Source organism: Pseudophryne corroboree (assembly GCF_028390025.1).
Source record: "Pseudophryne corroboree isolate aPseCor3 chromosome 3 unlocalized genomic scaffold, aPseCor3.hap2 SUPER_3_unloc_66, whole genome shotgun sequence".
NCBI lineage: Eukaryota > Metazoa > Chordata > Amphibia > Anura > Myobatrachidae > Pseudophryne > Pseudophryne corroboree.
The window spans coordinates 510,375-531,024 of record NW_026967559.1 but is presented as its reverse complement, the minus strand read 5'-3'; the positions used below and the strand labels follow the sequence as shown (position 1 = coordinate 531,024).

The following is a 20,650-nucleotide window of genomic DNA, read 5'->3' as shown; positions in this document are numbered from 1 at the left end:
TACTGGACGTAGTCAGGGCCTTGAAAATTTATGTTTCCAGGACGGCTGGAGTCAGGAAAACTGACTCGCTATTTATCCTGTATGCACCCAACAAACTGGGTGCTCCTGTTCCTAAGCAGACTATTGCTCGCTGGATTTGTAGCACAATTCAGCTGGCGCATTTTGCGGCTGGACTGCCGCATCCTAAATCAGTAAAAGCCCACTCCACAAGGAAAGTGGGCTCATCTTGGGCGGCTGCCCGAGGGGTCTCGGCATTGCAACTTTGCCGAGCGGCTACTTGGTCAGGGTCAAACACGTTTGCTAAATTTTACAAATTTGATACCCTGGCTGAGGAGGACCTTGAGTTTGCTCATTCGGTGCTGCAGAGTCATCCACACTCTCCCGCCCGTTTGGGAGCTTTGGTATAATCCCCATGGTCCTTACGGAGTCCCCAGCATCCACTAGGACGTCAGAGAAAATAAGAATTTACTCACCGGTAAATCTATTTCTCGTAGTCCGTAGTGGATGCTGGGCGCCCATCCCAAGTGCGGATTGTCTGCAATACTTGTACATAGTTATTGTTACACAAATCGGGTTGTTATTGTGAGCCATCTATTCAGAGGCTCCTCTGTTATCATACTGTTAACTGGGTATAGTATCACAAGTTACATGGTGTGATTGGTGTGGCTGGTATGAGTCTTACCCGGGATTCAAAATCCTTCCTTATTGTGTCAGCTCTTCTGGGCACAGTGTCCTAACTGAGGCTTGGAGGAGGGTCATAGTGGGAGGAGCCAGTGCACACCAGATAGTCCTAAATCTTTCTTTAATTGTGCCCAGTCTCCTGCGGAGCCATCTATTCCCCATGGTCCTTACGGAGTCCCCAGCATCCACTACGGACTACGAGAAATAGAATTACCGGTGAGTAAATTCTTATTTTATGGAAGAAGCTGCCTTGGACATGGGTACTATTGCCTCTCAAGCATCAGCCTCAGCAGTAGCAGCTCACATGGCGGTCTGGCTATGTACATGGAAAGCTGATACAGAGTCCAAGAAGGTTCTAGAGTCTTTGCCCTTTACTTGATAAAGAATTTCGGAGTCAGAGGCAGACTCTGAAGAAAGTGAAGTTTCCTTCTACTTACAAGTCTAAACCTAATTTCTCATACGTCTTAGAGGATGTTGGGGATGCTTCATGAACCATGGGGTATAGACGGGATCCGCAGGAGACATGGGCACACTATAAGACTTTGAATGGGTGTGAACTGGCTCCTCCCTCTATGCCCCTCCTCCAGACTCTAGTTAGATTCTGTGCCCAGCGAGACTGGATGCACACTGGGGAGCTCTCTAGTTTCTCAGGGAAAAGACTTTATTAGGTTTATTATTTTCAGGGAGACATGCTGGCTACAGGCTCCCTGCATCGTGGGACTGAGGGGAGAGAAGCAGACCTACTTCTGTGAGTTCAAGGGCTCTGCTTCTTAGGCTACTGGACACCATTAGCTCCAGAGGTTCAGATCACTTGGTGCGCCTAGCTGCTTGTTTGCGGAGGCGCGCCGTCACCCCCTCACAGAGCCAGAAGAAAGAAGCCGGGTGAGTATGAGAAGATCAGAAGACTTCAGTGACGGCAGAAGACGGCGTTTGAGGTACCGCACTGCGCGCCATGCTTCCACACTGATCACGGCACTGCAGGGTGCAGAACGCGGGGGGGGGGGGCCTTGGGCAGCATGGGGGACCTCAAACAGCATTGGCATAGGATATAACAGTGCTCAGGCACTTGTTAAGGGACGCCCGCCAGTATAAAGATTTTTTTTAGCGGGACTGAAGCGTGCCATGTAGTGGGCGGGGCTTAGCCTGCACAGCTCTCACCAGCGCCATTTTTCCCTTCACAGAAGCTGCAGAGAAGCTGGCCCTGACCTCCACACTGCTGTGCAAGTAACAGGGTGAAAAACGGGGCGGGAAGGGGGGGGGGGGGGGCACTAGTGATTGGTGATTTATTATATATGTAAAAAGCGCTAGCAGGTCTGGGCAGTCTTGTTACTGACTTCAGTACCGGGATAGGCGCTGGGTGTGAGCTGGCAGAACGCTCTCTGTGTCTCTCTGGCAGGCTTTATTGTGGGTCTGTCTCCTATAGCCCCAGTGTGGTTGTGGGTGTCGGTACGTGTGTGTCGACATGTCTGAGGCTGAATGCTCTTCCCAGGAGAAGGCTGGCGTGGAGACAGACAGTTCTGTGAGAGTGACAGTGTCGGCACTGCCGATGGATGATTGGGTCAATATGTTAAGTGTTTTAAATGCAAATGTGACTAAGTTGTCTAAGAGATTTGATAAATTTGAGTCTAAGGGGCCCTACACACTCAGCGATGCACCGCCGAGGTGCCCGACGGCCGATACGGCCGACGAGCGACCCGGCGGCGGGGGGGGGCAGTGACGGGGGAGTGAAGTTTCTTCACTCCCCCAGTCACCCGGCTGCATTGAAGTGCAGGCAAATATGGATGAGATCGTCCATATTGGCCTGCATGCACAGCCGACGGGAGACCAGCGATGAACGAGCGCGGGGCCGCGCATCGTTCATCGCTGGAGTCTCCACACTGAAAGATATGAACGAGTTCTCGTTCATTTATGAACGAGATCGTTCATATCTTTCATAAAATCGGCCAGTGTGTAGGGCCTATAAGAACCAGACATGGAGGAAATCCATGGAAGATGCTTTGTCACAGGCCCAGACCCCTTTGGGCTCACAGAAACGTGCATTTACCCAGATAGCAGATACAGATACCGACACGGACTCTGATTCCAGTGTCGACTAAGAGCATTCAGTACATGGGTATTCCAGTCAGTGTACGTGTTTACACCATTCCCACTCATCCCAAGAATCCTAAAGCTCATAAGGAGAACAAGGGTTCAAGCGATCCTCATTGCCCCAGACTGGTCAAGAAGGGCTTGGTATGCAGGCCTTCTGAATTTACTGCAAGAGGAACCGAGGCCTCTTCCTCTGCTACATTTGATGGCATGGAAGTTGAGCGCCGGATACTTGCTCAGAAGGTCATTCCTACCCTCATCCAGGCTAGGAAAGGGGCAACGTCTAAACATTACCATCGTATTTGGAAGAAATATGTCTCTTGGTGTGAATCCAAGAAGTTTCCTATGAAGTTTTCTCCTCTTCCTGCAAGCAGGTGTGGATATGGGCCTGAGGTTAGGATCTGTGAAGGTCCAGATTTCGGTCCTATCCATTTTCTTCCAGAAAGATTGCTCACCTCATTTCCTTTCCCTCAAGATGATAGGAAGAAATGGGAAAATCCACCGATAGTGGACGCCTCTTAATCTAGATTGTCACGTAAAATTATTTTACCTGTCCCAGGCGCAGCGGCCTTAAAGGATACGGCTGACCGCGGAATTGAGACCACACTCAAATCTCTGTACACAACTGCTGGGGTGGCTCAATGACCCATTGTTGCTTGTACGTGGATATCTAGGGCCATTGCAAAATGCTCAGGTAACCTAATTGATGATTTAGATTGTCTGCATAGGAGTGAAATTGAATTACTCTTGCATCACATTCAGGACTCTGCAAACTTTATGGTGGAGGCCATGAAGGAAATTGGCCTGCTCAACGCACATGTCAGTGTCAGCACACAGAGGCTTATGGCTACGCCAATGTACTGTGGATGCAGATTCCAGGAGAATCGTGGAGAGCCCTTCTCAGGTGAGGCCTTGTTCGGAGATGAACTGGATACGTGGATATCCAAGGCAACTGCGGGTAAGTCGAAATATCTTCCTTCTGCAGCAACCCCGGCTAGTACTCGTACTCTGCCCCTACGTTGCAGTCCTTTTGGGCAGCACAATTTAAAAACAGATCCAAAGGTTCCTCCACTGCCTTCAGAGGTGGTTGAGGAAAATCCAGAAAACCTGCAACTACAGGTTCTCAGGAACAGAGCTCAGGTTCTGCTTCCTCAAAGCCTTCAGCATGACGGTGGACCACACTACCTGAAGAACAGATAGGTGGGAGAACGTTTAAAGGATTACAGTCACATCATGCCTAGATCCCTGGGTCAAAGATCTTATTGCCCAGGGATACAGACTGGATTTTCAAGAACTCCCACCTCACAGATTCTTCAAATCAGGCTTACCAGCTTCTCAGGAAGCAAGTACAATCCTGCAACAGGCAATTCAAAAGTTGGTACAGACACAGGTCATAGTCCCAGTTCCACCTCAGTTACAGAACAAGGGTTATTATTCCAACCTGTTCGTAGTACCAAAGCCGGATGGTTCAGAAGTCCCATCTTAAACCTAAAATCTCTGAACCCATATTTATCGGTATTCAAATTCAAGTTGGAGTATCTGAGAGCAGTCATATCAGGTCTGGAGGAAGGGGAATTCGTGGTGTCTCTGGATATCAAGGATGCGTACCTTCATATTCCGATCTGGCCGCCTCATTAGGCTTATCTAAGGTTTGCAATACAGGACTGTCACTACCAGTTCCAGGCACTGCCATTTGGCCTCTCCACAGCACCGAGGGGGTTCACCAAGGTCATGGCAGAGATGATGCTCCTCCTCCGCAAACAGGAAATGAACATAATTCCATACCTGGATGATCTACTGATAAAGGCATCCTCCATGGAGAGGTTGTTACAAAGAATTGCTCTCTCAACTCAACTACTCCAGGATCACGTGTGGATTCTGAACCTTTACAAATTCACACTTGGAATCGACAAATGGGCTTCCCTTCTTGGGAATGATACTCGATACGGAAGTACAGAGGGTGTTCCTTCCATTGGAAAAGGCATTGGTGATCCAGTCAATGGTCCAGGATGTCCTGAAGCCAACTCGGATATTGGTACATCAGTGCATTCACCTACTGGGGAAGATGGTAGCCTCCTACGAGGCACTGCAGTACGGAAGGTTTCACGCAAGGCCCTTCCAGTTGGATCTCTTGGACAGGTGGTCCGGATCGCATCTTCACATGCACCAGAGGATACGCCTGTCGCCGAAAGCCAGAATGTTGCTTCTCTGGTGGCTACAGACTTCTCACCTGATCGAAGGCCGCAGTTTCAGGATTCAGAATTGGGTTCTACTAACCACATGTGCAAGCCTCAGAGGTTGGGGAGCAATCACCCAGGGGGAAAACTTCCAGGGAAAATGGTCAAATCAAGAAGCCATTCTTCCAATAAACATTCTGGAACTTAGGGCCATATACAATGCCCTTCAACAAGTGGCACATCTTCTTCAAGATCAAGCCATTCAGGTACAGACAATGTGACGGCATTGTCATACATAAACAGACAGGGCGGAACGAAGAGCAGAGCTGCAATGTTAGAGGTAACAAGAATTATCCTCTGGGCAGAAAAACGCGGTGTGGCGTTGTTGGCAATCTTCATTCCGCGAGTAGACAACTGGGAAGCAGACTTCCTCAGCAGACATGACTTCCACCCAGGAGAGTTGGGCCTCCACCCGGAGGTGTTCGGGGACGTGACAAGTCGGTGGGGAATTCCTCAGATCGACATGATGGCCTCTCGTCTCAACAGGAAGCTCAGGCGGTATTGTTCCATGTCGAGAGACCCACAAACAGTGGTGGTTTGATGAGCTGGTAACTCCATGGGTTTACCAGACAGTGTATGTGTTCCCTCCACTTCTGCTCATCCCAAGAATTCTCAAAAGAATCAAAAAGACAAGGATTCAGGCAATCCTCATTGCTCCAGACTGGCCAAGAATGGCTTGGTACGCGGATCTACTGGAGTTGCTCCTAGAGGATCCGTGGCCTCTACCTCTTTGCTAGGACCTTCTGCAACAGGGGCAGTTCATCTATCAAGACTTACCTCGGCAACGTTTGACAGCATGGAAGTTGAGCATCAGATTCTAGCCCAGAAAGGGAACCTGGACAGCATTATTCCAACCCTGATCCAACCCAGGAAGGGAGTAACGTCTAAGCATTACCATATTTGGAAAAAATGTATCTTGGTTTGAATCCAAGCAGTTTCCTGCGGTGGAGTTTCAACTGGGACGTTTACTTCTCTTTCTGCAAGCAGGTGTGGATGTGGGCATTTGCCTGGGCCCTATAAATGTCCATATTTCAGCCTTGTCCATTTTCTTCCAGAAACAATTGGCTGCCCTTCCAGACGTTCTTAAAAGGGGTTCTGCACTTCCAACCGCCCTTTGTGCCTCCTACGGCACCTTGGGATCTCAACGTGGTGTTGCAGTTCCTGCATTCAGATTGGTTTGAGCCTCTACAGGAGGTGGAGGTAAAGTTTCTTATGTGAAAGACTGTCACACTGTTGGCCTTCACGTCAGCAAGACGTGTGTCAGAGTTGGGGGCGTTGTCTCATAAGAGCCCCTACTTAATATTCCATGAGGATAGAGCTGAACTCAGAACGCGTCAGCATTTCTTCCGAAGGTTGTGTCAGCTTTTCATATCAACCAACCTATTGTGGTGCCAGTGGCTACTGACACCTCGGCTACTTCAAGGGCCTTGGATGTTGTGAGGGCCTTGAAGGTGTATGTAAAGCGGACAGCCCATCACAAGAAATCAGATGCGCTGTTTGTGCTTTAGACACCCAATCTTATTGGGATCATAAGCAGACAATTGCTTGCTGCATCAGGCTAACTATCCAGCATGCTTATTCCATGGCAGGATTGCCGGTTCCAAGATCTGTACAGGCCCACTCTACTCGTTCAGTGGGTTCTTCCTGGGTGGCTGTCCGGGGTGTTACAACTTTGCCGAGCAGTACCTGGTCAGGTTCGAACACGTTTGCTAAGTTCTACAAGTTTGATACTTTGGTCTCTAAGGACCTTCAGTTTGGTCGTCAGTTTGGTCACTCTGTTCTACAGGAACCTCAGCACTCTCTCATCCGGTTTGGAAGCTTTGGTACATTCCCATGGTACTAAATGGAACCCCAGTTTCCTCTAGGACGTAAGAGAAAATAGGGTTTTCTCCAGCAGGGTCCACAGGTTATCCACGGGATAACATTGGGATATGCTGGAGCGACAGTGGATTGGCACCAAATGATCACAAGCTTTCTGGCCTCCCAGGATGCACCAGGCTCGTCCATATAATCTCACCCACCGACTCACTCCAATCAGTTTTTTGTTTGGTATGGCAGGAGCCGGACCATGGTCACGGGGCTGCTGTGTTTGACAGCCCTAAGCTTTATTTGATTTATTTTATAGTCTTACTATGTTTTTTGAGAGATTTCCCTGACGTCCTAGTGGATGCTGGGAACTCCGTAAGGACCATGGGGAATAGCGGGCTCCGAAGGAGACTGGGCACTCTAAGAAAGAATTAGTACTACTGGTTTGCACTGGCTACTCCCTCTATGCCCCTCCTCCAGACCTCAGTTAGAATTTGTGCCTGGCTCGAGCTGGTTGCACACTAGGGGCTCTCCTGAGCACCTAGAAAAAGAAAGTTTATTTTAGGTTTTTTATTTTCAGTGAGATCTGCTGGCAACAGACTCACTGCTACGAGGGACTTAGGGGAGAGAAGCGAACCTACCTGCTTGCAGCTAGCTTGGGCTTCTAGGCTACTGGACACCATTAGCTCCAGAGGGATCGAACACAGGCCCAGCCTCGGTCGTCCGGTCCTGGAGCCGCGCCGCCGCCCCCCTTGCAGAGCCAGAAGCAAGAAGAACGTCATGGAAATCGGCGGCTATAGACTCCGGTCTTCATTAAGGTAGCACTGCAGCTGTGCGCCATTGCTCCCTATGCACACCACACACTCCGGTCACTGATGGGTGCAGGGCGCTGGGGGGGGGGGGTGCCCTGGGCAGCAATTAGAGTACCTTAAATGGCAAAATCACACATAATATAGCATAGTAAGCTATATATGTGTAAAAAATCCCCTGCCATATTATTAATAAAGAGCGGGAGAAGTCTGACGAAAAAGGGGCGGGGCTATCTCCCTCAGCACACTGGCGCCATTTCCTCTCACAGCTCCGCTGGAAGGACGCTCCCCAGGCTCTCCCCTGCAGTTTCCAGGCTCAATAGGGTAAAAAAGAGAGGGGGGGGCACTAAATTTAGGCGCAAAAACTGTGTATTATAGCTGCTATAGGGTAAAGCACTTTGTGTAGTGTAACTCCCTGCATTATATAGCGCTGTGGTGTGTGCTGGCATACTCTCTCTCTGTCTCCCCAAAGGACTTTGTGGGGTCCTGTCCTCAGTCAGAGCATTCCCTGTGTGTGTGCGGTGTGTCGGTACGGCTGTGTCGACATGTTTGATGAGGAGGCTTATGTGGAGGCGGAGCAGGTGCCGATAAATGTGATGTCACCCCCTGCGGGGTCGACACCTGAGTGGATGGATATGTGGAAGGAATTACGCGACAGTGTCAACTCCTTACATAAAAGGTTTGATGACATAGCAGATGTGGGACAGCGGGCTTATCAGCCCGTGCCTGCCCAGGCGTCTCAAAAGCCATCAGGGGCTCAAAAACGCCCACTACCTCAGTCAGATGGCAGAAACAGATGTCGACACGGATACTGACTCCAGTGTCGACGACGAAGAGACTAGTGTACATTCCAATAGGGCCATCCGTTGCATGATTACGGCAATGAAAAATATGTTGCACATTTCTGACATTAACCCAGGTACCACAAAAAAGGGTATTACGTTTGGGGAGAAAAAGCAACCAGTGGTTTTTCCCCCATCTGATGAGTTGAATGAAGTGTGTGAAGAAGCGTGGGGTTCACCCGATAAGAAACTGGTAATTTCTAAAAAGTTACTAATGGCGTACCCTTTCCCGCCAGAGGACAGGATACGTTGGGAGACATCCCCTAGGGTGGATAAAGCGCTCACATGCTTGTCAAAAAAGGTGGCACTACCGTCTCAGGATACGGCCGCCCTAAAGGAGCCTGCGGATAGAAAGCAGGAGGCTATCCTGAAGTCTGTATATACACACTCAGGTACTATACTGAGACCGGCTATTGCTTCAGCATGGATGTGCAGTGCTGCAGCTGCGTGGTCAGATTCCCTGTCTGATAACATTGATACCCTTGACAGGGACACAATATTGCTAACCATAGAGCATATTAAAGACGTAGTCTTATATATGAGAGATTCACAGAGGGATATTTGCCGGCTGGCATCTAGAATAAATGCAATGTCCATTTCTGCCAGGAGAGTATTATGGACTCGACAGTGGACAGGTGATGCGGATTCTAAAAGGCACATGGAGGTTTTGCCTTACAAGGGTGAGGAATTGTTTGGGGATGGTTTCTCGGACCTCGTTTCCACAGCGACAGCTGGGAAGTCAACATTTTTACCCCATGTTCCATCACAGCCAAAGAAAGCACCGTATTATCAGGTACAGTCCTTTCAGCCCCAGAAAGGCAAGCGGGTTAAAGGCGCGTCCTTTCTGCCCAGAGGCGGAGGTAGAGGGAAAAAGCTGCACCATACAGCCAGTTCCCAGGAACAAAAGTCCTCTCCCGCTTGTTCTAAGTCCGCCGCATGATGCTGGGGCTCCACAGGCGGAGCCAGGTGCGGTGGGGGCCTGTCTCCGGAACTTCAGCGACCAGTGGGTTCGCTCACGGGTGGATCCCTGGATTCTACAAGTGGTATCTCAGGGGTACAAGCTGGAATTCGAGACGTCTCCCCCTCGCCGTTTCCTCAAATCAGCCTTGCCAACGACTCCCCCAGACAGGGAGGTAGTGCTGGCGGCGATTCACAAGCTGTACTTCCAGCAGGTGATAATCAAGGTACCCCTCCTTCAACAAGGTCGGGGTTACTATTCCACAATGTTTGTGGTACCGAAACTGGACGGTTCGGTGAGACCCATTTTAAATTTGAAATCCTTGAACACTTATATAAGAAGGTTCAAGTTCAAAATGGAATTGCTCAGGGCGGTTATTGCAAGCCTGGACGAAGGGGATTACATGGTTTCACTGGACATCAAGGATGCTTACCTGCATGTCCCCATTTACCCTCCTCACCAGGAGTACCTCAGATTTGTGGTACAGGACTGTCATTACCAATTCCAGACGTTGCCGTTCGGTCTGTCCACGGCACCGAGGGTATTTACCAAGGTAATGGCCGAAATGATGATACTCCTTCGAAAAAAGGGAGTTATAATTATCCCCTACTTGGACGATCTCCTTATAAAGGTGAGGTCCAGGGAGCAGTTGTTGGTCGGAGTAGCACTATCTCGTGAAGTGCTACAACAGCACAGCTGGATTCTGAATATTCCAAAGTCGCAGCTGGTTCCTACGACGCGTCTGCTGTTCCTGGGTATGGTTCTGGACACAGAACAGAAAAAGGTGTTTCTCCCGGAGGAGAAGGCCAAGGAGTTGTCATCTCTGGTCAGAGACCTCCTAAAACCAAAACAGGTGTCGGTGCATCACTGCACGCGAGTCCTGGGAAAGATGGTAGCTTCTTACGAAGCAATTCCATTCGGCAAGTTCCATGCAAGGATCTTTCAGTGGGATCTGTTGGACAAGTGGTCCGGATCGCATCTTCAGATGCATCGGCTGATAACCCTGTCTCCAAGGGCCAGGGTGTCCCTGCTGTGGAGGCTGCAGAGTGCTCATCATCTAGAGGGCCGCAGATTCGGCATACAGGACTGGGTCCTAGTCACCACGGATGCGAGCCTTCGAGGTTGGGGGGCAGTCACACAGGGAAGAAACTTCCAAGGACTATGGTCGAGTCAGGAGACTTCCCTACACATAAATATTTTGGAACTAAGGGCCATTTACAATGCCCTAAGTCAGGCAAGACCCCTGCTTCTACACCAGCCAGTGCTGATTCAGTCAGACAACATCACGGCGGTCGCCCATGTAAACCGACAGGGCGGCACAAGAAGCAGGATGGCGATGGCAGAAGCCACAAGGATTCTCCGATGGGCGGAAAATCACGTGTTAGCACTGTCAGCAGTGTTCATTCCGGGAGTGGACAACTGGAAAGCAGACTTCCTCAGCAGACACGATCTCCACCTGGGAGAGTGGGGACTTCATCCAGAAGTCTTCCAGATGATTATAAACCGTTGGGAAAGACCACAGGTGGACATGATGGCGTCCCGCCTCAACAGAAAGCTAAAAAGATATTGCGCCAGGTCATGGGACCCTCAGGCGATAGCTGTGGACGCTCTAGTGGGTGTACCAGTCGGTTTATGCGTTCCCTCCTCTTCCTCTCATACCCAAGGTACTGAGGATAATAAGAAGGAGAGGAGTAAGAACTATACTCATTGTTCCGGATTGGCCAAGAAGAGCTTGGTACCCAGAACTTCAAGAAATGATCTCAGAGGACCCATGGCCTCTGCCGCTCAGACAAGACCTGCTGCAGCAGGGGCCCTGTCTGTTCCAAGACTTACCACAGCTGCGTTTGACGGCATGGCGGTTGAACACCGGATCCTAAAGGAAAAGGGCATTCCGGAGGAAGTCATTCCTACGCTGATTAAAGCTAGGAATGATGTGACCGCAAAACATTATCACCTCATATGGCGGAAATATGTTGCTTGGTGTGAGGCCAGGAAGGCCCCAACGGAGGAATTTCAGCTGGGTCGATTTCTGCATTTCCTACAGTCAGGGGTGACTATGGGCCTAAAGTTGGGTTCCATTAAGGTCCAGATTTCGGCTCTGTCGATTTTCTTCCAAAAAGAACTGGCTTCACTGCCTGAAGTTCAGACTTTTGTTAAAGGAGTGCTGCATATTCAGCCCCCTTTTGTGCCTCCAGTGGCACCTTGGGATCTCAACGTTGTGTTGGATTTCCTAAAGTCGCATTGGTTTGAGCCACTTAAAACCGTGGAGATAAAATATCTCACGTGGAAAGTGGTCATGCTGTTGGCCTTGGCTTCGGCCAGGCGTGTATCAGAATTGGCGGCTTTGTCATGTAAAAGCCCTTATCTGATTTTCCATATGGATAGGGCGGAAATGAGGACTCGTTCCCAATTTCTTCCTAAGGTGGTATCAGCGTTTCATTTGAACCAACCTATTGTGGTGCCTGCGGCTATTCGGGACTTGGAGGATTCCAAGTTGCTGGACGTAGTCAGTGCCCTGAAAATCTATGTTTCTAGGACGGCTAGAGTCAGGAAAATTGACTCGCTGTTTATCCTGCATGCACCCAACAAGCTGGGTGCTCCTGCTTCAAAGCAGACTATTGCTCGCTGGATCTGTAGCACGATTCAACTTGCACATTCTGCGACTGGACTGCCGCATCCTAAATCTGTAAAAGCCCATTCCACGAGGAAAGTGGGCTCTTCTTGGGCGGCTGCCCGAGGGGTCTCGGCTTTACAACTTTGCCGAGCTGCTACTTGGTCGGGTTCAAACACATTTCCTAAATTCTACAAGTTTGATACCCTGGCTGAGGAGGACCTTGAGTTTGCTCATTCGGTGCTGCAGAGTCATCCGCACTCTCCCGCCCGTTTGGGAGCTTTGGTATAATCCCCATGGCCCTTACAGAGTTCCCAGCATCCACTAGGACGTCAGAGAAAATAAGAATTTACTCACCAGTAATTCTATTTCTCGTAGTCCGTAGTGGATGCTGGGCGCCCATCTCAAGTGCGGATTGTCTGCAATACTTGTATATAGTTATTGCCTAACTAAAGGGTTATTGTTATGAGCCATCTGTTCGTGAGGCTCAATTGTTATTCATACTGTTAACTGGGTATAGTGTCACGAGTTGTACGGTGTGATTGGTGTGGCTGGTATGAGTCTTACCCGGGATTCCAAATCCTTTCCTTATTGTGTCAGCTATTCCGGGCACAGTTTCCCTAACTGAGGTCTGGAGGAGGGGCATAGAGGGAGGAGCCAGTGCACACCAGTAGTCCTTATTCTTTCTTAGAGTGCCCAGTCTCCTTCGGCGCACGCTATTCCCCATGGTCCTTACGGAGTTCCCAGCATCCACTATGGACTACGAGAAATAGAATTACCGGTGAGTAAATTCTTATTTTTTTACCTAACAGTGTCTTACACACATATTGGAAAGAGTCGCTCCAACAACTCTCCGCCGGGTCGCAACAACACTTACCCACGGTACAAGTGCTGTCTCGACGGGCGTCTGTGTCGGATGTTACTAGCAGGTCCAGCAGACATTACTAGGCTGTGGCTGGAGCACGGGGAGAAGGTAAGGCATCGGTTACGCTTAGAAGGGCCGCACTGTTTGGGAGGAGACTACCAAACAGCTGGCGCACCACCACCACGGGTGCTCTAGTGAAAGCCTTTAGGGATCATAAGGTGCCAGGATTAGTTTGAGGCTGCGATCCCTAGGGTTGATGTCAGCAGTGGGGAGTAAGACGCTCTCCTGGTCACCCCTCCCCCAAGTTCATGACCAGTTTCCGAGCGTCTCCCGCCAATTGCTTCACTTCCGTTTCAGATGCTACCACGAGGGGATTTGGTCGCAACATAGGCCGCTGCGTCTGTATACACTGAGGTTTACCGCTAAAAGACTGGGTCGCAGACATGAGCGTCTGCATGCACTAACGTTCACTGAGCATCTGTGTCCACTTAAAATACCGGAGTGGCAGTGTACACTAGTAGCGCGTGGATCCACTCAGCGGTTGCTAAACGTATTGATCGATCCTGGAGTGGGGTGAGTCTCCCTGTGTCCCACTCTACGGAGTAAGGGTTATACAGCACTAAATTTCTATCTACTGTTGTTAGTATGACTAGTTAAGTTTAGTGCCTATTGCATATGAGTTTTGTACAATACTGTGGTTTTCTCCGCAATTGCGTCTGAATACATTAAGGACAGCTAGAAAAAACCAACAAGAGAGAATTGGAAAGTAGACTCTTGTGTGGGAGCACTCAGATTCAGAGAATTTAGTGTGTGTTAATCAATACTAATAAAACATGATTTTATTAACTTATTATTAAAAAATATTTATAGGAGTAAATTATAGATAAGTAGTGTAGCTACGCGAAAATATAGCACTATATTCTATATAATTAAAATGGTTTTCAAAACCACAATAAATACCGGAAATCGATGTCTTTGGCCTTGTGGTTATTACTGAGATCACAATAGCATCTCTGTGGAATATATGACCATCATTTATTCTATAGCAATCCAATTCAGGATTAGTTAGTCGTAGAGAATTAAATCATAAGTCATACAGAACCGAGTGCTAATTGGTATTATTAGGGATCACTCTAGATCGGGCAGAAGAATGGTTTGCAGTACCAGGGTGTTCCAGGGTGGTCTCCCATCCGAGTACTGACCCGGCCCTCCACTGCTTGGCTTCCAAGATCAGACGAGATCGGGCATCTCCAGCGGGGTATTTCCGCAATTTTAATCTGCCCGTTCAGTCAATCCCAATACCCGTATTGCCACAGTGATGATCTGAGTCAATAGTGTGAAAAATATCTGGATCTTATGCCCATAGAGATAATATTCTGGCAATATTGATCATATACAGTAATTAAGTACCAGGGCATCCACTAGACAAGTGGACAGAATTATGATGAGAACAGTTAGCATCTACAGGGATTTCTATACAATGGTGTCCGCTTTCATAGCCGAAAAAGGGTAGTGATAATAAGGCGACGGTTATAGCAATCCTGTTGCTGTAATAATTATTATGCAATCACGCATGCATTAGTCTGTGAGCCTCTGAATCCTGATGCATTTGTAAAGGAGTTTATAATTTATGCATCATGTCAGGGAGACTAAAGTGAGAGAAAGAGAGCAGCAAAAAACAGCTGAGGATATTCTTAGATATCCACAGTGGAATACAATGCACACAGTTAGGTAGTAATTTGCTGCAGGGTTAGTACCAATATACAGCTGGAAAATTCTTTCTTTGTACAATTATCAGCCGTACTTAAAAATAATCCCAGTCTGCTCCCAATACCTATTTGGTGTCATTCAGGATAGAAAACCTCTTGGAGCAGAATATAGGTATCTATAAGTACATTATAATTCACAAAAAGCTATAGGATTGTAGCTATCACTAGTAGGCATGTAAAAGCAGTACATGAAAATTGCTTACACTAAATGCTGCTGATACACATAGGCAGCATCTGTGTGTTTAAAGATAAATAAATAGCTTGTTAATGCTGAAAAAAATGCAAAAATAAAGGGTATGTGTTCATACGATACCAGTCCCACAAAGTGCTGCCTATGGAGGATTGCCACTGGTTGGTGAGTCCTGTTGGTAACGAGGCTCCAGAGATATAGTGTAACTGGAGCCGCGTGCTGACTTCAATGCGGGAGATGTGAAGGAAATAACGGCTATTTAGTAGTGCTGCTAGCTTCCATGTATAGGACAGCATAGGACAGTAAACCGTAAATGTATGCCTACATACTTGTAATGTGTTCGTAGTTGATAATATGCTCATATGACAAATATGTGACTGATTGCTAGTGTGATTGCTGACTTTATATATGTTTGTCAGTGTTTTCTTCTGAACCTCAATGCTGGTGCTTGGGTTGGGGTCAGATTGATATCACTTTTATGTCTAAGAGCAGCAAAGGTGACGAGGTTACATTAACAGTAACACCAACACTCAAAACATGTTTATCCTGCAAGGTGGGGTTAATAACTCTTTGGCAAATGAGGAGGGGTTACATGCAAATTGTTTTGCATTTCAGCAGATTACAAGGCAGATCCGTGTTCAACAACAAGTAGATCCACCTTGGGCCATGTTTGCACAAATCCTATCTAGTATAGCTGACAGGTTGGTCCCTGCAGCTCCAACCGCAGGAATAGGGTACACTATTAACCCATACATGCAGCTCCCATCATATGGTATAGCCCCAACAGCTTCTACAAGTCAACAAGCTGATAAACCAAAGGTAAATATATCATCCAATTCGCAAGCTACACAGGATGATACAACAGATGATGACTCCGTATACTCTACTTCACCATATGAAGAACAAATGGAGGGTTTAAGCTCAGAAGATATAGCTGAGTTAATTGGAGCAATAAAGGATATTCTGTCTCTAGAAGATTCAGCTGAACCAATAATTAAAACTAAAGCACCTGTGTTTAAACGTCCCAAAACAGTGAGGGTTGAGTTTCCAGGGTCAGAGGAACTGACGGAAATCATGGAGGAACCTTGGGCTACGCCCAATAGGAGATATAGAATTCCAAAAAAATGGGTTTCTTACTACCCTTTTCCAACTGGGGACTGTTTAAAAAGAGAAATGCCTCCTAAGGTAGATACGCACGTCATTCGACTAGTGCGAAAATCTATTTTACTTTTGCCATCTACATCATTAAATGATGTCACAGACAGAAGAGTGGATGGATTTTTGAAAAACATATTTTCTCTGTCAGGGGCAGTCATAAGGCCGGCTATGGCCTCAGCTTAGATGGCAAAAGTGGTAGTTGAATGGGCTGAAGAACTGGAAGATGGGCTCTCAGCACCTACTAGGGAGCAGGAGTCCCATATAGCCCATATGAAACAGGCTGCACTATTCCTAGAAGAAGCAGCAATGGATATGGGTACGATTGCTTCTAAAGTATCAGCCTTAACAGTAGCTGCTCGCAGAGCAATTTAGCCACGTACATGGAAAGCTAATTCAGAATCCAAAAAGGTTCTGGAAGCTTTGCCTTTTGTTGGAAACATTCTTTTTGGTAAGGAACTAACAGACATTCTGGAGTCAGAAGCTGAATCCAAGAAGGTCAGGTTTCATGCCGGTTATAACCCTAAGCCTAAGGGTTTGAGATTTCGGCCATTTCGGTGGCAGGGTAAAACAAAAGGTAAAAATTAATCAAAGCAAACCCAGTACAATAAGTCTGGTAAAGCAAAGAGGCAGTGGGCCACTAGAGGGCCAGCTTCCAAACCAGAACATAAACCATCAGCCTGATAGTGCGGGCCTCCACTTGGGGGACTCCAAGGTAGGGGGCCGTCTTCTTCTGTTTGCACACATATGGCAGCAGTCGACAACAGACGCCAGGGTGCAAGAAGTGGTATCTCTGGGTTATGTTTTCCCTTTCAAGCAGCAGCATCCTCAAAGTTTTTTTTGCACCAGCCCGTCTCATATAGAGGCGAAAGCCAGGGACCTGCAAAAAGCAGTACAGAAATTGCTTCAGTCCGGGGTAATTATTCCAGTACCCCCGGCACAACGGAGGCAGGGGTTTTACTCCAACCTATTTTTGGTCCAGAAGCCAAATGGGTCATTCCGGCCAATTCTCAATCTCAAAATGTTAAACAAATAAATTTGGGTCCCAAGGTTCCACATGGAAACATTACGTTCCATAGTTTTGGCCATGGAACCAAGGGATTACATGGTATCTCTGGATATACAGGATGCTTACCTGCATGTGCCGATAGCATTGTCCCATCAGTGTTACCTCAGGTTTCCTATCCTCCAGCAACATTTTCAATTCCAGGCATTACCCTTTGGGTTAGCCACAGCCCCCAAAGTGTTTACCAAGATTATGGTGGTTATGGCAGCTTATCTCCGCAAGCAGGGGATAAGAATTTTTCCATACCTCGACTAGCTTTTAATCCTGGCACAATCCCAGGAATTGCTCTTGGGCAAAGTAGTCTCTGATAAATTGGGCAAAGTAGTCTCTGATTCTGTCACAACGGATGATTCACTTAGGGGCTGTATTGGATTCAAGTCTGCAGAAAACATTTTTACCTGTGGAAAAGTTATCCAAGGTGCAGTTAATGACTCAGGAATTAATACACAGTCAAACAATATCAGTTCACATGGCAATGCGAGTGATGGGGTTGATGGTGTCAACATTCGGCATGGTGGAATATGCACAATTCCACTCAAGACCTTTGGAATGGAATATATCGGACATAAAAGACACAAATGATGGTACTTCCAGTAAAGGTAAAATGGTCTTTAGGGGGAGACCCTTTTGGATATCAGATTGGGAGATCCTGACAACGGATGCCAGTCTTCAGGGCTGGGGAGCAGTGTCCGGAAAATTATGGTTCCAGGGACAATGGCCCACAGAAGAAAGTTGCCTGCCAATAAATATGGTGGAACTTCGGGCCATAAACATGGCACTGATTCAGGCAAAGGACATTCTGCAAGGAAAACCAGTCCAGATCCGCTCAAACAATGCAGTAGCGTACCTCAACCATCAGGGAGGAACTCGCAGCCAAAGAGCTATGAAGGAGTTCTGCCCACTTTAGTATGTGACTTATCTCCATCTTCCAGCATTGTCCGCAGTGTTTATTCCAGGAGTTCTAAACTGGGAAGCGGACTTTCTCAGTCGACACACCATTCAAGCAACCGAATGGGCTCTACACCCGGAAGTATTTCAGACTCTAGTGGACAAGTGGGGTTTGCCAGAGAGAGATCTCATGGCGTCCCATCTGAACCAGTACCGGCATACTGTTAGGGTCTCCTGCCCTGTGCTGCCACGTCGTCATGGCAACCGGAAGGCAAGTGCTAGCAGAGTAACTTGAGCGCAACTGATACTCCGGTTCGGGTCTTTTGCTGTGCAGTGGTTACAGGCTCTGTGCACGGCAGGGGATCCGGTGCTGGTTTTTGTGCTCACAGTCTGTGAGGTCTGAGTGGGGCGTGGACAGCACCTGCTATATAAACCCTCTTCTCAGGTTAGGCAGATGCTGCTGAATCTTTGTTGGTTAGTCAGTTCCTGAAAGTTAGCTAGTACTGTGTAACTTTGTATTTGCTTGTTGCTTACTGCAAATAGGCCTTGGGATTTGGTACTACACTCTGCCAATCCAGACCTAGCAGTAAGACTGGAGTCAGTCGTTTAACCTGCTGGGGTTATTTTTCTACTCTGTGAACCTAGCAAGTTTGCGGCTGTATTCTCAGACTTGCCTGCCTAAATCCTTTCTCACTGTGCAAGGTGTCCAGGTGTCAGTTTAGTGGCAGTAAGCTGAACCGGTGCACTGCAAGTGAGGACTAGGATTGTGGAGACTCTCCTTGTGTCTATTATTCCATCTCAGACCAAGGAGTTTACTGCCACACCCGTTGGTAACCCTTTAGGGTTTTGCTGCTGCCCTTAGCAACAGCATTTCGGGTTCTCTACGTATTAAATCACAACATCTTGCTCCTTTCCATCTGAGTATTCCTAATACAAGGGAGACACCCAGTTTCTTAGCCTCTGGGCTTCTCTGTTCACTTTGTGTTTATTGTGTTACCCTATCACCTTCTGTGTACGTAATGTCATATTCCCCAGTCTGTCTGTAAGTTCATTTATTTTGCATCCCTCTCCGTTCAGACACCAGTACATTCCTGCTGGCACTGGTGTGCATAACACATACGGGTCAAGAACAAGAGACCCCGGAGCGATCATTGCAGACGCACTGTCGGTGAAATGTGACTTTCATCTGGCTTATGTGTTTCCTCCGATCACCCTGTTACCCAGGGTGGTGAGGAAAATAAAACAAGCAAAGGGTGCCGTGATCCTAATAGCACCGGTTTGGCCCAGAAGGCATTGGTACATAGATCAGCTGAGGATGTCGATGAATGCTCCAATTCTGCTCCCTCAACGTCCAGATCTACTGATGCAGGGTCCTTGTTATCACAGGCATCTGGATCGGCTGTCTTTGACAGCATGGCTGTTGAAACCTCTATCCTGAAGTCAAGAGGTTTTTCACAACAGGTAATTCAAACTATGTTTAGAGCAAGGAAACCTTCCTCTGCTCGCATTTATCACCGATTATGGCAAACCTATATTCGTTGGTGCAGTGAAAGAAGTATAGATCCAAAATCTTTCAGAGTATCCAGAATCTTAGATTTCCTTCAGGCAGGAATGGATAAGGGTTTGAAGGTGGCTTCTTTGAGAGTTCAAGTTTCAGCATTGACTGTATGGTTTCAAAAGAAAATTGCCACTTTACAGGATGTGCGTAATTTTTTCCAGGGAATGCTGCGCATTCAACCCTGCAGTACCTTGGGATTTAAGTCTAATCCTCAAAGCTCCATTTGAACCACTTAAAAAAGTGGATCTCAAATGGTTGACAGCTAAAGTACTCTTTCTACTGACTACGGCATCAGTTAGAAGAGTATCAAATTTAGAAGCGCGGTCATGTAAGTCTCCTTTTCTGATCTTTTTTCCAGGTAAAGCCGTTCTCAGAACTAAGTCTGGTTATCTTCCGAAGGTGGTCTCGAAGTTTCACCTTAACAAAGAAATTGTAGTCCCGGCTTTTCAGGTATCGGGACTGTCTGCGGGAGAAGCGTCGCTGGACGTAGTCCGTGCATTAAGAATCTACGTAGATCGTACCAGTGCCATCAGAAAGACAGATTCTCTCTTCATTCTCTACGGATTTCACAAGAGAGGATGGCCTGCTAGTAAACAAAGGCTGGCAAGATGGCTTCGAATGACGATTTCAGAAGCATACTCTCGAGCTAAAGGGAGTGCTGCATATTCAGCCTCCTTTTGTGCCTCCAGTGTCACCTTGGGATCTTAACGTGGTGTTAGGCTTCTTGAAATCCCACTGGCTTGAACCACTTAAATTGGTGGAGTTGAAATATCTCACGTGGAACGTGGTCATGCTATTAGCCTTGGCTTCGGCAAGGCGCGTGTCAGAGTTGGCGGCTTTGTCACATAAAAGCCCCTATCTGGTTTTCCATATGGATAGAGCAGAATTGCGGACCCGTCCACAATTTCTGCCAAAAGTGGTTTCATCTTTTCATATAAATCAACCTATTGTTGTGCCTGTGGCTACTAGTGACTTGGAGGATTCCGAGTTGCTTGTTGTGGTCAGGGCTTTGAAGGTTTATGTAGCCAGAATGGCTAGGGTCAGGAAAACAGAGTCGTTGTTTATCCTGTATGCATCCAACAAGCTGGGTGCTCCTGCATCAAAGCAAACTATTGCTCGCTGGATTT

The 20,650-nt window shown here is 47.7% G+C and overlaps 1 protein-coding gene and 2 pseudogenes across 1 annotated transcript in view; 1 reads left to right on the top strand and 2 right to left on the bottom strand.

Moving 5' to 3' along the window:
• The window catches only part of LOC134984573 (zinc finger protein 585A-like), a 207,174-nt pseudogene that overhangs the window by 84,727 nt on the left and 101,797 nt on the right, over positions 1 to 20,650 (bottom strand).
• LOC134984576 (oocyte zinc finger protein XlCOF6-like) overlaps positions 1 to 20,650 on the top strand; it is a 66,199-nt gene that overhangs the window by 41,552 nt on the left and 3,997 nt on the right. The window lies entirely within an intron of this gene.
• On the bottom strand, positions 14,050 to 14,169 carry LOC134984580 (5S ribosomal RNA; annotated as a pseudogene).